Source organism: Eurosta solidaginis, chromosome 2, assembly GCF_040869045.1.
Source record: "Eurosta solidaginis isolate ZX-2024a chromosome 2, ASM4086904v1, whole genome shotgun sequence".
Lineage (NCBI taxonomy): Eukaryota > Metazoa > Arthropoda > Insecta > Diptera > Tephritidae > Eurosta > Eurosta solidaginis.
Window position 1 is genome coordinate 114,073,811 of NC_090320.1, and position 15,158 is coordinate 114,088,968.

The window sequence follows — 15,158 nt, forward strand, 5'->3', positions numbered from 1 at the left end:
GCGCCTCGGCAGTGTTTGGCAAGCGCTCCGGGTGTATTTCTGAAAAGCTCCCAGTGAAAACTCATCTGCCTTGCAGATCCCGTTCGGAGTCGGCATAAAACATGTAGGTCCCGTCCGGCCAATTTGTAGGGAAAATGAAGAGGAGCACGACGCAAATTGGAAGAGAAGCTCGGCCTTAGATCTCTTCGGAGGTTATCGCGCCTTACATTTATTTATTTTTTAATCGTTTTGTTAACCCCCAACTTTTTGAAATTTGGACATCTATGAATTTGTGCTCTTTTGATTTGCACATTTTGCACGCATTATTGGTGATACTAATTAGGTATGCGCCAAGCTTTTTTTGAGAGGGTTTGGGGGAGGACTTGTTTGAACTCATTGACTTCTGGCTCTTTGGGTTTGCCCCTTTGAGCCCTGAAACACTTTTCAATGTTTGGAATCTATTTGTAAGGAACTTGTCCATGACCTTCCACATGGATATGTCCGTCTTGTTTTCGACTGACTGCTCCCAAAGCGATAGTGTTAGTTCAGGCAATTTTGTCGAACAAATATAAGTAATGAATGAATTCATCCCAGTTGGTGATGTCAACTTGATGGCATTTCAGCGCGGATATACAGTTGTTGATATCCCTCTGCAACCTTTTAATAGAAGTGCCGCACTCGGACTCTATTGAAGTTAAATTGAAGATAATTTTTAATTGAGAATTGATTAAAATTCTCTTATTTTCGTACCTATCGCTAAGATTTTTCTAAGCAATGTCAAAACCTTTATTGGTCAACGGACATTTTTCAACAATTTCTTTTGCTTCACCTTGTGTCTTTTAATTCAAGTAGAAAAGATTTTCGTCTCCTTCAAGTGTATAATTTTTAATATATATAGCCGTGAACATATGGCGAAACGTTGGCCATGAAATATAATCACCCTTCAAAACTAAGGCATTGCAAGGTGGCAAACGGAAGTTATGACGCTTTAATTGCTTTTCGTCGTTTTCCTTTCCTTTTGCTTCCCTTTCAAGCGGTTCGCTTAAACTATGTATCTTTGACATGGTTCTTATGAAAGCCAGAAAAATTTAAATAATTTAACATAAGTGTAGTGATTTTGTAAAATAATTCAACTTTTAAATTAAGTAAAAAAATAAAACAAAGTGAACAATTATAAAAATTAAAGGCTTTTATGTATATTCGCGGGCCAAGTGTACAAAAAGTGAGGTTAAATTGGAACCGTAATCACAAATAATTATTTAACACTCTCTTTTTGTTGGCTATTGCGCGCACTATTTATGAAAAGTTAAAATAAATCAAATCAAATTGGGGGGTGGAGCCGTGTGTAGAAGTCCACGAAAGTGGGGAAAGCTTCTGACCACCATTCACCTGGGAATGGCCAGAGCGATTCTTTTGCATGCGGTTCAAGCAGCTCACTACTGCCGGTCGCTTGCGGCCAAGTATCCTCTGGGTAGCCGCTAAACGAGCTAATGTGAGAAGGCGACAACCTGGCTAGGCCACTCAGACATAATCGGTTTAAGGGCCGGGGGAGATCTCATCGGCAGCGTCTGTACACCTCTAGGTGCGGCTGCAAGGGGGCGTCTGTCTTAGAGCAAGCGGCTCGCTATATAAATGTGCCAAGTAATATTTTCACCCCCGCTGAGCGGATTGTGCGCTGGGCTTGGAACCCGCCACGTAAAACCATACACCAATGAAATATAACAACAAGCCTCGGATAAATACACTCTCTATTGATGACGACCATGTCAAACGTTTGAAGGACAATGAATTGAGGGCATGCACCTGGAACCTCCGCTACCAGAATGGGATTGGTGTAGATGCCCGGCTGGTTGATGTCCTCGTCAAAGCAAAATCTGACATCACCGCCATCCAAGAAAACGTTGGACGAAGCAAGGAAGAAAGAAGATCAAAAATTGTGACATATATTGGAGTGGCCATACGAATAAGCGCAGTCTCGGCGTCGGATTCGTGGTGGGAGAGAGACTTTGTCGCCAAGTTCTGGCGTTCACACCTGTGGACGAACGTCTCGCCGCTATCCGAATAAAAGCAAAATTTTTTAATATATCATTCATCTGCGCGCATGCGCCGACAGAGGAGAAAGACGATGACAAGACACTTTTTATTAACATTTAGAACGCACATACGAGCGCTGCCCCCGTCACGATATAAAAGTCGTGCTTGGTGACTTTAACGCCAGGGTGTGCAAAGAAGGTGTTTTTGGCCCTACAGTCGGAAAGTTCAACATACACAATTAAACTTCTCCTAACGGACTGAGGCTGATTTACTTTGCCGGTGCTCGAAACATGGTCATATCCAGCACGAGGTTCATGCATAAAAAGATACATCAAGCTCCATGGCTGTCTCCTGATCGAAATACTCGCAATCAGATCGATCACGTTGTGATACACGGCCGGCATGCCTCCAGTATTTTAGATGTGCGCACGATCCGAGGACCTAACATCGACTCGGACCATTATCTCGTTGCAGCCAAAATACGCACCCGCCTCAACGCGGCTAAAACCAAGGAACCAGGAACACCTGCTCTCTGAGAGCACAACTCATCCTGAAAGAATACAGGAGCAGTGGGAGCATATTTCCAAAGTACTTCGTACTGCCGCCGAGGAAAAAATTGGTTACCGGCGACCACGAAAAAGCAACTGGTACGATGAAGAATGCCGCGTTGCAACTGAAAGAAAAGACGCTGCCTACAGGGCTATTTTAAAAGCGAGCGCGACAAGAGGAGTGTGTGAACGCTATCGTGAGTTGAAAAAGGAAGCGAGGCGCCTTTTCAGGAAGAAAAAAGCAGAAGCAGAAAGGCGTGAGTGCGAGGAGCTTGAGCTGCTAGCCACCAGGAATAACGCCCGAAAATTTTACCAAAAAATACGGCGACAGACGGAAGATTTTAAGACCGGGGCAAACTACTGTAGGAACGAAAACGGCGACCTTGTAACTGATGTCCAGAGAGTGCTTAGAGGGAACACTTCTCTGTTCTCCTAAATGGAGGCAGCAATTCACCGCGCAGAGATTAAGAACCCGATCCCTCAATCGATGATGATGGAATATATGTCCCCCCGCTCGATTATGACGAAGTTAGAATAGCAATAACCTGATTGAAAAACAACAAGGCAGTGGGCGCTGATGGATTGCCTGCGGAGCTAATCAAGTACGGCGGCGAGCAGTTGGTAGGGCGCATGCAGCAGCTTCTTAGCAAAATATGGACGGAAGAGTGCATGCCCGACGGTTGGAATCTAAGTGTTCTTTGCCCAGCCCACAAGAACGAGGATACTGTAAAATGTACCAACTATCGTGGAATCAGCCTTCTCAATATCGCATATAAGGTCCTTTCAAGTGTATTGTGTGAAAGATTGAAGCCCACCGTGAACCGGCTGATTGGACCTTATCAGTGCGACTTCAGACCTTGTAAATCTACCATCGACCAGATTTTCACAATATGCCAAATCTTGGAAAAAAAACCCGTGAAAAAAGAATCGACACACATCACCTCTTCGTCGACTTTAAAGCCGCCTTCAACAGCACGAAGAGGAGCTATATGCCGCTATGTCTGAATTTGGTTTGCCCGCAAAACTTATACAGCTGTGCAAAATGACGTTGAGCAACACCATCAGCTCAGTCAGAATTGGGAAGGACCTCTCCGAGCCGTTCGAAAATAAACAAGGTTTCAGACAGGGTGACCCCCTATAGTGCGATTTCTTTAATTTGATGCTGGAGAAAATTATACTAGCTGCAGTACTTAACCGCACTGGAACAATATACTATAAAAGCGTGCAATTACTGGCATATGCTGATGACATTGATATCATAGGCCTAAACACCCGCGCTGTTAGTTCTTCTTACTCCAAACTGGAAAAAGAAGCGGTAAAGATGGGTTTGATGGTGAATGAGGACAAAACGAAGTACCTGCTGTCATCGAGCAAAGGGTCAGCGCATATGCGCCTTGGCACCCACGCTACTGTTGGCAGCCATAATTTCGAAATAGTAAAAGACTTCGTTTATTTGGGAACCAGCATCAACACTAGCAACAACATCAGCACTGAAATCCGGCGAAGAATCAATCTTGCCAATAAATGCTACTTTGGACTAGGTAGGCAATTGAAAAGTAAAGTCCTCTCTCGGCGAACGAAAATCATACTCTACAAGTCACTTATCGCACCCGTCCTGCTATATGGGGCAGAAGCATGGACCATGACAACAGCAGATGAAGCGGCTTTGGGAGTGTTCGAGAGAAAAGTTCTTCGAAAGATTTATGAACCTCTACGCGTTGGCGATGGCGAGTATCGAAGAAGATTTAATGATGAGCTGTACGAGCTATACGCAGACATCAACATAGTCCAGCGAATTAAAACGCAGCGGCTGTGCTGGCTAGGCCATGTTATGCGAATGAAAGATGATGCTCCGTGTTTCTATCGGAACGCGCCTATGGAAGCAGAGGTAGAGGGTGGCCCCCACTCCGTTGGAAGGACCAGGTGGAAAACGATTTAAACTCCCTTGGTGTGACCAATTGGCGCCGGTTGGCGGAGCGAAGGAGCGACTGGCGCGCCTTGTTTGACGGTCATAAACGTTTAGACGGTTAAGCGCCAATTAAGTAAGTAAGTAAGAAAATAAATCAAGAAAAACGTACGTATGTACATTAGGGTGGCCGTTATTTTCCAAAGTGTTCCGATTCTCGATCTCACCCCCTAGAAATATGCGAATAGCCTAAAAACTGGAATATACAAAGTTTTAGGTCAATCGAGAATGGGTTAGAAGTGGCGCAAAGAGCTTGAAGTCCTAAAAAAGTACGAATTTCTAAAATTTCTTAAATTCTTCATTTATTATGGGCGAAACGTAATTATTCGTGTTATTAGTAAGTTCTAGAGATATTTTAGTTTCAAATAAATCTAAAACAACACAAATTGGTCAAATAATAATAAAGTTTTAAAATAAAATATGCCTTAAACACGGTGTCATTACTTCAAGAATGTTTATATAATAAGTATACGTAAATGAGTTTGTTTCAAATTTTTTTATTATAACTTTTTTGAAAATACATTTTTAAAACATATACATATGTCGTGTGAAACTTTAGCTGACACGGTATGATATTATTTCCTAGGATCTAATTAATGATGATTTAGTATGTGATTCAAATTGTTTTTTGTAATCAGTTACAACTTGTAATAAATATTGTTTTTCTTGTTCTTCATTTGTAAGTATCCTATATATTTTTCCAAAAGCTTTACTCCCAGTTCTGCGTATCGTTAACTACTTTTATATTTATAACAGTATCCTTAGCTTTTTTATAGGTTTCTGTATCCCCCAGTATAGTGGATCTACCTCCAGAAATTGAGATGATATCCTATGAATTTATTGATTTCACTGGGCCTTATGTGTAACCTCTTTAATTTTTTTTTGTTACCTTGTCGCAGTTGTATATACTTTTGATTTTTTCCACAATCTTTTTCTTCATGGTACAAGAGACGTCATCATCGAACAATGCCATTACAAAACGTTTTTATTGCAATGTCAGATATCTGTATTTATTAATTTCTTTAATAAAATATAAGTCTTGAAGAGGTGCTCTATGAGGATTGGTTCAGTTAAACCAAAGCTTAACATAGAATTGTATAATAAATGCGCATATACTTGCTATCGAATTCTCTTCATACTCCGTTAGTTTAAACTGTTCACGAAATAAATAGATTTTTAAGCAATACAATGCCTTAGACATCGACCGAGCATGACAACATTGGTTAATTCGTTGTAGTTCTATAAACAGAACAAAAGCAACAACACCAAGTTTCTCTGAAACCGCCTTACTAACGCACAACTTTACCATATGATGCCATACGAAGTATGGACTATGAGTAAAGAAAATATGCAAAGAAGGCAATTGGGATAAGGTTTACAACAACTAAGGCATGACGTGGCTGAATGCGTTTGTAACACTTCATCCATCGTAGGAGTGCGGATCCAAATCCCACTCCCGGGAGAAAAGGCTATGAAGAGATTTACAAGGTATAATCGAAACAGCTGTCGCCTTGTCCTTCCTGATGTCACGTTGTTTAAATTTTTCCCAAATTATTAAATAAATTATAAATTAAAAATTGCTTCAAATAAATGTTTTCATACTTTTAAAGCAATAAGGGTACTCCCCGCTTTTAATTATAATAATAATTTTTTTTGTTTGTGCACGAGTAATTGCATTTTTTTCTTCTTTCTTTTCCAATACTTGGAAAACCCTTCGGCTCGCCCCATCTTTGTATTGTCCGTCCGAACGGACATAATCAGAACAAAAAGTGGTTAATTAATTGCTTGCATTGAGTGCTTGTTAGTTTTTTTCCTTTGAAAGTCCAATAAATACTTGAACAAGTGTCCAAATTCCGCGTCAGAATATTAACGATTTTTTTTATCAATTAGTGACACAAATATACAACCACATCAAACCAAATTAACCAGTGGACACTGTGTATTTTTTGTAATAACGCTAGCAACGCACTGCAAGTAAAAAGGAAATTTAACATTAATTAATTGCCACAATATTATTCGAATACAAAATCGCTCGCACCGCGTTTATTTCGATAATTATAAGCGTTTTAAGTTATAAAAATTATAATAATAGCGATTTGCGATCACATTATTAAAAAAAGTGCAAAAAAACGAAATAAAAGAAAACACAAAACACGGTGAATTTGCGTATCTACATGCATTATAGTGGTGGGTGCTGAGCAACTTCGATATAGAATTGCAAATCCAGAAATTAGTACTGCGAATCAGTATTGCCGCTGAAAATTTTTAAAAAGTCGCATAGAAAAGGGGTCTACTGAAAAAAGAGGGAACTCTAGCATTTTTCATTTGCAATGTTATCGCATAACTTTAACTCATCTTTTATCAAGGAAGAGCAGTTTATCTTTTTTGTTCCCCTCTGGATTTCTCATGTGTGGCAATTGAAGAAAATTACTGAAGTACGAAGATAGTTATTCGATAAAATAGAAATACATACAAAAAGCAAAGTTTATTTCAATAACAATGCATTTAGTAACATTGTTTTGATAAAACTAATGCTATCATCTACATAACTAGCAGTGTATATTTATTCATTGGCTAAACATTGCTTCATTTGCATTTTTTGAGCTTCACATATATCACTTATGTTTCTTACATGCTTTTAGTTTTCTCTTGTCATTTTAGATGATTTTTTTGATTCATGAGGAGCTGTTTGCATACCATACAAATCGGCCGCCTCGTGTCTGCATGCAACTTGAGACAATTAACGTATATTCACACTCCTTTACAAATTTTCGCTGTTTTTCTTTTGGTTCCTTTGAAGATGAACATAGTTCCACATCTGAATCAAAGACAAAATCTGCACTGGTTTCTTAACAAGTGCCCGCGGCTATGTCCGAAGAGGAATCCAAATCCTCCGTACGCTGCTTATAACGTACCTGAAAGTAATAATGAGGGTTAAGTTCAAATTCGTCTCTTAAATTGATTATTTTATTATATGTATACTTATACTCACCTATCCATGCGAAATGCTTAACAAACGATGTCGAAAGGCGAAAGTAAATCAATATTTTCTATACTCACGCCGTATGTCAAAGTGATCAAATTTTACAGGGTTGCAGTTATAGTGATGACGAGAGTGATAATTTGGATTCCTTAAGTGTTGCAGGTGCAATAGTTAAGTAATGAGAAGGAGTATTACATAATCTTTTCGTAAAAACTTAAAAATAATGCATCATAGTTTTCAAAGAGAAAACGGGTCAAAAGTCGCCATTATTTTCAAAAAGGCTCAAATATTGCATATTTTAAAAAAGTCAGTGTCCGGGGTATTGGCGTTCAGAAACGGTCAAATTGCGACTAAGTCGCCCCAATGGCAACCCTGCTGCGAATCCCGAAACCTCAAAAAGGAAGTGTAAATATACATTTTTACCGGTATTTATTTTAAATAAAGTGTGCAATTACTTTTCAAATAATTTGTGATCATTTTTGAAATAATAAATAAATATTTTTGACCTCGGCTCCGAGCGTTCGTATATTAAGGAACGGCTTCGCCGACGTTTCGGTTTTCCAGCCAAAAAAGTGAACGCTACAGTGTCAGGTATCAACAATACGGTGTCTGCTCATTCCACCCTAGCTTGTCCATATAGGCTCACCCCTTGACACAACGGTATCCATCAGCACTACAGATTTAGTGTTACCTCAATTGACAGGAAATCTGCCAACCGTCGATGATAACCCTGCTATCCAACAGAACTTCCCGGGAATTAAACTAGCAGACAGCAGATTCTTTGCGAACGAACAAGTTGATCTTGCGCTTGGAGGTGATGTCTATCCGCCCAAGAAACGGTATTCGGATGGATACTTACGGGGCGGACCAACCCAAATAAAGAGGCGACATCCTGTGTATCTGTCTACAATGAAATCTCTTTGGATCAACAACTGGCAGCGCTTCTTGTACCTCGGACAATGGTGTGAGCTTGGACGACACTCTACTTCCCGGTCCCATCCTTCAAAGCGATCTTACGATCTTGATTCTCAGATGGAGACTGTTTAAATTCGTCTTTAGTAGCGACATCAGAAGATGTGTCGTCAAATATTTGTACATACTCAACAGAGGCAATTTCAAAGGATTCTTTTTCTTGAGTCCACAGATGAACCCATCCGTCAATCCCAATTAAATACCGTCACTTTCGGCGTAAACTGCGCTCCCTACTTAGTAATAAGAACATTGCTTCAATTTGCGGACGATGTTCGAGACACACATCCGGTCGCCTCCACCATTTTAACGCGACATATGTACGCCGACGACGTTCTTGCAGGTGGGTACGACTCAGAATCCACCATTAAAGCGCAGGATGAAATTTCCGGGGCTTTAAGTTCGGCAGGTTTCGCACTTAGAAAGTGGACTGCCAATTGCAAGCAAGTTCTGCGCGACATTCCTGTTGCCCACTTGCTTAACCAAGACTTTGGATTTCGTAAATGCAAGCAGCGTTAAAGCCCTTGGCATCCGGTGGAATGCCTGTTCAGATCAGTTCTATTTCACCGCTACAGACGTCGATCAATGCCAAGAAGTGACAAAAGGTAAGATTCTGTCGGTCATCGCGAAACTATTCGATCCTCTCGGATGGCTGGCTCCCGTAATTATAGTAGCGAAAATGTTGATGCAAAATGTCTGGTTAGAGGGAACCGGTTGGGGCGAATAAGTGTCGTCGACCACATTAGAGTGTTGGCATAAGTTCTCCACGGAGTATTCTGCAATTGACAACATCCGTATCCCACGATGGGTTAAGTTTTCTCCATCCTACAAAATGGAACTCCACGGGTTTTGTGACGCCTCTGAAAAGACCTATGCGGCAGCCATTTATATGCGCGTAGAAGAAGGCGAGGAGGTCACATAAATCTGCTGTTAGCCAAGACTCCAGTAGCTCTATTGAAAACGATATCTCTTCCGCTTGGAATTGTGTGAAGCAGTACTCTTGGCCGAAATGATGAAATCAGTCGTCACAAACCTCGATCTTCGAACCCTGCAGGTTTATCTCTGGACTGACTCCACTATCGTGCTCGCTTGGCTGAGAAAACCACCATGCTCCTGGTCAATATTCGTGTCCCACAGGGTTACCAAAATCATCGACAAGATGGGGCAGCATCACTGGTATTACGTGGACTCATCCTCGAATCCAGCCAATTTAGCCACCCGTGGATTAACAGCTCCGGATTTAATTGATAATTCTTTGTGGTGGCAGGACCTTTCTTGGCTGCAAGAAGGCAAGTCAGAATGGCAAAAACAAGAGTCGGCCTTTCAAACCGACGAAGAGGGAAAGCGCGTGCTCTCCCCCGCAACAAAAGTCGTTGAAGTGTCGGATATACTCCAACGCTTCTCTTCGCTCCAAAGGGCTTTACAAGTTCTATCGGACGCCTTTCCTTTCATCCATAGGACCCGCCCCACTCGGAAATCAATGTTTCAAGCAGCTTCTGTATCAATCTCTCCGGAGGAAATAAAAGGTACAACCCAGCGAATAATTGCCCTCTGCAAGCAAAAACATTTTTCAGCGGATGTTTCGAATTTAAAATCTGGATTTGCGATAAGCGCTGAAAGCGAAATTCTAACCTTAAACCTATTTATCGACTCAAGCGGAGTTTTAAGAATAGGAGGTCGCCGCGGAGCATCGTGAGACCTCAGTTACAAGGAAAGGCACCCAATCCTTCTGCCGTATAACTGCCAATATTCACGCTTGTTAGTGACGTTAATCCATGAAATATCACTTCGTAGAGAACATCAGTTAATGCTGCGACTTATTCGAGTACAATATTGGATCCCTCGGATCAAAGTTATGATCAAGTCAGTCATCCACAATTGCAAGGTATGCACTATATACAAAAATCAAACGCAATCTCAAATCATGGCTTCCCTGCCTTCAGAACTCACAACTTTCTCTAAGGCTTTTACAAATACCGGCGTTGATTTTGCAGGTCCTTTCGAGATATAAAACTATAGAGGTAGAGCTTGTGTTATTTCAAAGCGGTACGTATGCCTTTTCTTCTGTTTCGCAACGAAGGCCATCCATCTAGGACCCACAAATGACCTTCGAACTACCACCTTTCTAGCAGCCTTTTCTAGATTTATTTCGCGTAGGGGATGTCCTAAAATCATATATTCAGACAAAGGAACTAGTTTCGTTGGAGCCCTCACATCTTTTAAGGCTGAATTTAAGGCTTTTCTATCTGATTATCGTACTGCATTTCTTTCGAAGTACTTCTATCAAAAATTTTCCTGGCATTACATACCCGCATCAGCCCTTTACATTGGGGGCTTAGGGAGGCTGGCGTGAAGAGCTTTAAAATCCATTTTCGAAAAGTAGCACCTGTCATTCTGTCAACGATGGAAGAACGAATACCTTACGGAGCAGCAAAAGAGGACTAAGTGGAAGCGACAGCAGCCGGACATTAAAGCCAATGATCTCGTCGTGATCCGTGAAGATAACGTGCCTCCAAACGAATGGCGACTTGGCCGAGTCGCCGATATACATCGCGGTTCGGACAACCGCGTCCGAGTAGTGAAAGTTCGAACCGAGAGAGGACTAGTCAGTAGACCAATCGTGAAACTGGTCCGACTACCATCGAACGAATCCGGAAATTAGTTTACAAAATACTTCGCCTCCATTCTCATCATCCACACATTGTCTCTACTTTCAAATTCCTTTTGTACTCGATTAAAGGACTTATTTTCATTACAGAATGTCTCGCTTTGTCGCAGCACGCAGGAGGTCCGAAAATGATTCGGGCGCTTATCCAACACCATGCCGCATCTGCAGCAACAATCACGGTATCAGAATTTGCCCCCGATACCGAGCAAATGGACCAGAAGAGATATTGCGTGTGGTACTGATCCATAAGTACTGTGTTCGGCCTGGGTGCGTCTGAAACCGGCAGTGGGTAGGCGCACACGGGTCGATCTCGGAATGGATGGGTCGCTCGAAATAAATAAAGAAGAACGCAAAAGAGGATTTCCTCGTTATAAAATAATGTTTAATTCCAAAGGGAAAAGAAAAATATACAATAGGTATAATGTTACCTTAACGTACAAAATGCTGGCGGTGATGATCCTGGGCTATGTGAACTGCTTGGCGGTCAATCGAGAAAGAGACCGGTTATCCCGTTGAGGACAACCGCTAAGCCGCGAAAAAGTCCTCTGGTGTTAAGGAGGGGAAAGGCCACACATACAACCACCCCCACATATACGTGCATGGGTGCTGACAACCTGCACACACACACGTGCATGTGTATGAAACGCATGCATGTGCATGCATGCACACAAATGTAGGCGTGAGTGTGGGTGGCTGGAAATATTATTACAACATTAGGGAGGGGCGCCGTCAATCAGGTAAAAGTTAGGCATTGGGCCTAAACATGCCGCCCTCTTGCGGTACGCAACGTCACAGTCCGCCAAGGATCACCGACCGTGAAGAAGAGGAAAAAATAAAAAACTTATAACTAATTATATCTAACTTAACATAACGTCGGCCAGTCCGCCGGCTTGGCGACACGCAAGATGGTTTGCGCAGGGTGCGAGCTTGGTTGCTGATGCCTCGGTCATTCGGCACATTCGCGTTATGGTTCAAGGCCTGAGCCAGGTTTGCCTAGAGCTAGGGATTGCGAAAAGAAGTAAGAAGATATACGTGTTCATATTTCTTGCCGTTTATTACAAATTCATTGGAAATGAACAAGCATAGAATTGTGTATGAAGAAAATTCAATAAAAAATAACTTATTGTAATGATACAAGATTTTAAACGCACACCTCCATTGTGAATTCATACAAGTGGCGAAGGTTTGGTAGAAATGTGCACAATAGTAAACAGCTTCGATTACCTGTTCAATCGTTGTTCGATTACCTAAATCATTAGCTCACCAGTGGTTTTCAAACATTTCTGTAGACGACTGGTATATTGCTTTATTTACATATTTTAAAATGCCTGCATAGCTGGTGGCTCAAATTTAATCTATAAACTTGATTATAGAAATGAATATTAATATGTAGTCTGATTTTCGGTATACAAATTTAAAAGAAAGCTGATTTGAAACAAATGTACAATTCATGGCACTTCAATTTAATAACGGCGAGCAAAAGAAAAAACAAACCCTTATTCCATTATCTGGCCATTCGCGACTGCCGTTCTCCCTGTCAGCTATTATTTGACACGCAGGTATGGCAATGGAGGAATCGAAAGATTTTTCGCTGGTACGAATTCACAATGCAGGTCTTTTGCAACTGTGTACACCAAAAATTCAATAAAAATAACAAAGTATAAAAAATTCATCTGTGTCGGTCATTACCGAACATTTTGATGTTAGGCCTTGGTTGTGCCCGAGAGTACCCAACCGAAGATGGTACTCTGAGCCAGCAAAGGGCCAAACGTGGTGGGCAGAATCCCTGGTAATATTATCTCCGCATATACATCTGTTCCTAGGATGAGGCGGATCGGCGCGGATGCATGGAACTGCGGATCCGCCAGACGGAGATGTGCGTACGGGGCTGCGATAGCGCTGTCGATGCTGGTCGTCGGTGTCATGCGCCGAAAATTGGATAAGACCGCAGCATGGGTCGCAATCCTTTTGTTCTGTCCGTGTCTACCTCGGATACGCAGCAGACATCCTGCTTGCCTGCCAATGTTGCTGGTAGGAAGTTGGAGCTCCTGGGCGAGCTCATCCGCAATCACGGTGGTGGGGGAGCATCCGTCAAGTAAGGCACGGACGAGGTGTAGCCGCCCCCCAGCTTCTATCTTCACGACCGCGGTGGGTGTGATCGCTACCGTTGGTATCATGGTGGCGGTGGCTTCTGAATGCTGGGCTACGAGCCCTGACCGGAAGGCGGACACGGTGGTGAGCTGCAGTGTGTTGCCTCCGTGGCTGCGATTTTGTGGCTGATGTCGTTGGGGCAGGCGAAGAGGCCTTGTCTCCGCTCTGTGGTCACGTGAATGTCGTCTCCGTTGGGGGTTCCTGGGTTGCCGGCGAAGAGACCGGGTCTCCGCTCGGCCGTTATATGTATGGCGCCGTGCTGTCGCTGTCCCCTGTTGGAGCTGCTTCCTCTCGTGCTGCAGAAGTGGTCGAAATGATTTGGCTGTAGGTGGTATGGTCGGGCGAAGAGACCGCGTCTCCGCTCCGGTTCGGCTGGCATCTCGGTTTCGGGGTGGACGAAGAGGTCCAGTCTCCGTTCCAGCGTCCGAGGCATATAACGAGATTGAGTCGTCTATCCGCTCTCGGGGTGAATCTAGCTCCTCTTCCACTTGGGCGCTCCATGGCTTGGAGCGGGCTTCTCGTAATAGCTGCTCCTCTTCGTCGATTGAGGCGGTGTGCAGCATCGTGTGGTGCTTCTCGCCGCACCGTTTGCATCGCCATTGGCTTGGGCACGCGTTCGAGCGGTGATCAGGCGCCAGACAATTTCCGCAGTAGCTTTCGCGAATGGTTACGTAGAGGCGCTCTTCTGGCCTTTTCGCCCGAAAGGTTGGGCACAAGCGGATAGGGTGTCGCTCAAGACACACTCGACATTCCGACGAATAACGCGCTGCGTTCGTGGCAGCATTACGTTTCAAAGCGGAAAAACGACCCATTTTCCTGAAAGAAGTGCAATATGTTTGACTGGGTCGAGTCATTCTCGAGATGCAGGGGCGAGTGGTCCCTAGTTGTATTATTGGGGATTTGGGAAATTTTATTAGCGCGCGCATAAGGGGAAACATCTGTCGCTGCATAAAAAAAATATTCATATGTGGCGTGCATTATGTGCATGGCCTCTTTCCCCGCACGTTATGTGCCTGGGTCTTAAGTGCCTTATTTTGTTTATTTTGTGTCACCCGGCAGCGTTTTAGTTGGCCACGGGCACACTAGTGCTGCAGAAAATGAGCATTTACGATTTTCGGTTCACACATTCTGGTGCCGAACCGGGTAGAAAGTGTATAGCGTGGGTTCTTTTGAGTCGCTGTTATTTGTGTTGTTGGTGCTAAAACCCAACAACTTCCCTGCCCGCCACAAAAAAAGTGTTTGGGCAGCAAAATTGTATGCGATGTAAAGAAAAAATAAAAAAAATGTTCGTATTGGATGAGGAGAATCATTTGTAGAATGTATCATTTTCCTCTTTTTGTATTACCTTTCGGTTATTTATGAGAGTTGTTTATTCAACCTTTCCCCAAGTACGCTTGTAGTCCTGTTTTATTGGTGGCTTTTATCAAAGCACGGTTCTCGAAAGGTATTTGGCTCCGATACCGATTCCTCAGACTCGGGTTTTTTGGGTACCCGTTTGCATCTTTTTATGCATCCCTAATATAATGTACATTTAAACTCGGCATATATATGTACATACGTTGGTATAAGTATATGGACAGTCAGTGCACGGACTTTACCGCATTGGTAGGTTTACTAACTTTTCTGGCCCATTTTCATTTTTTACTACTACTACCACCGAGGCCCAAAATCTACCAATATTTCAGTATTTTCGCACTGCAAACGTATACTGCGATAATTTTAAAGTATTGAATTGCCGAGCCCACCCAACTAACATTAGGAGGCGATACTGACCAATCAGTCAATTTTGAAAAATTTCTGAAGAACTTGAACAGGAAATAAATTTTTGAGTAGGGAAATATAGTAACTGAGTACGCGAAT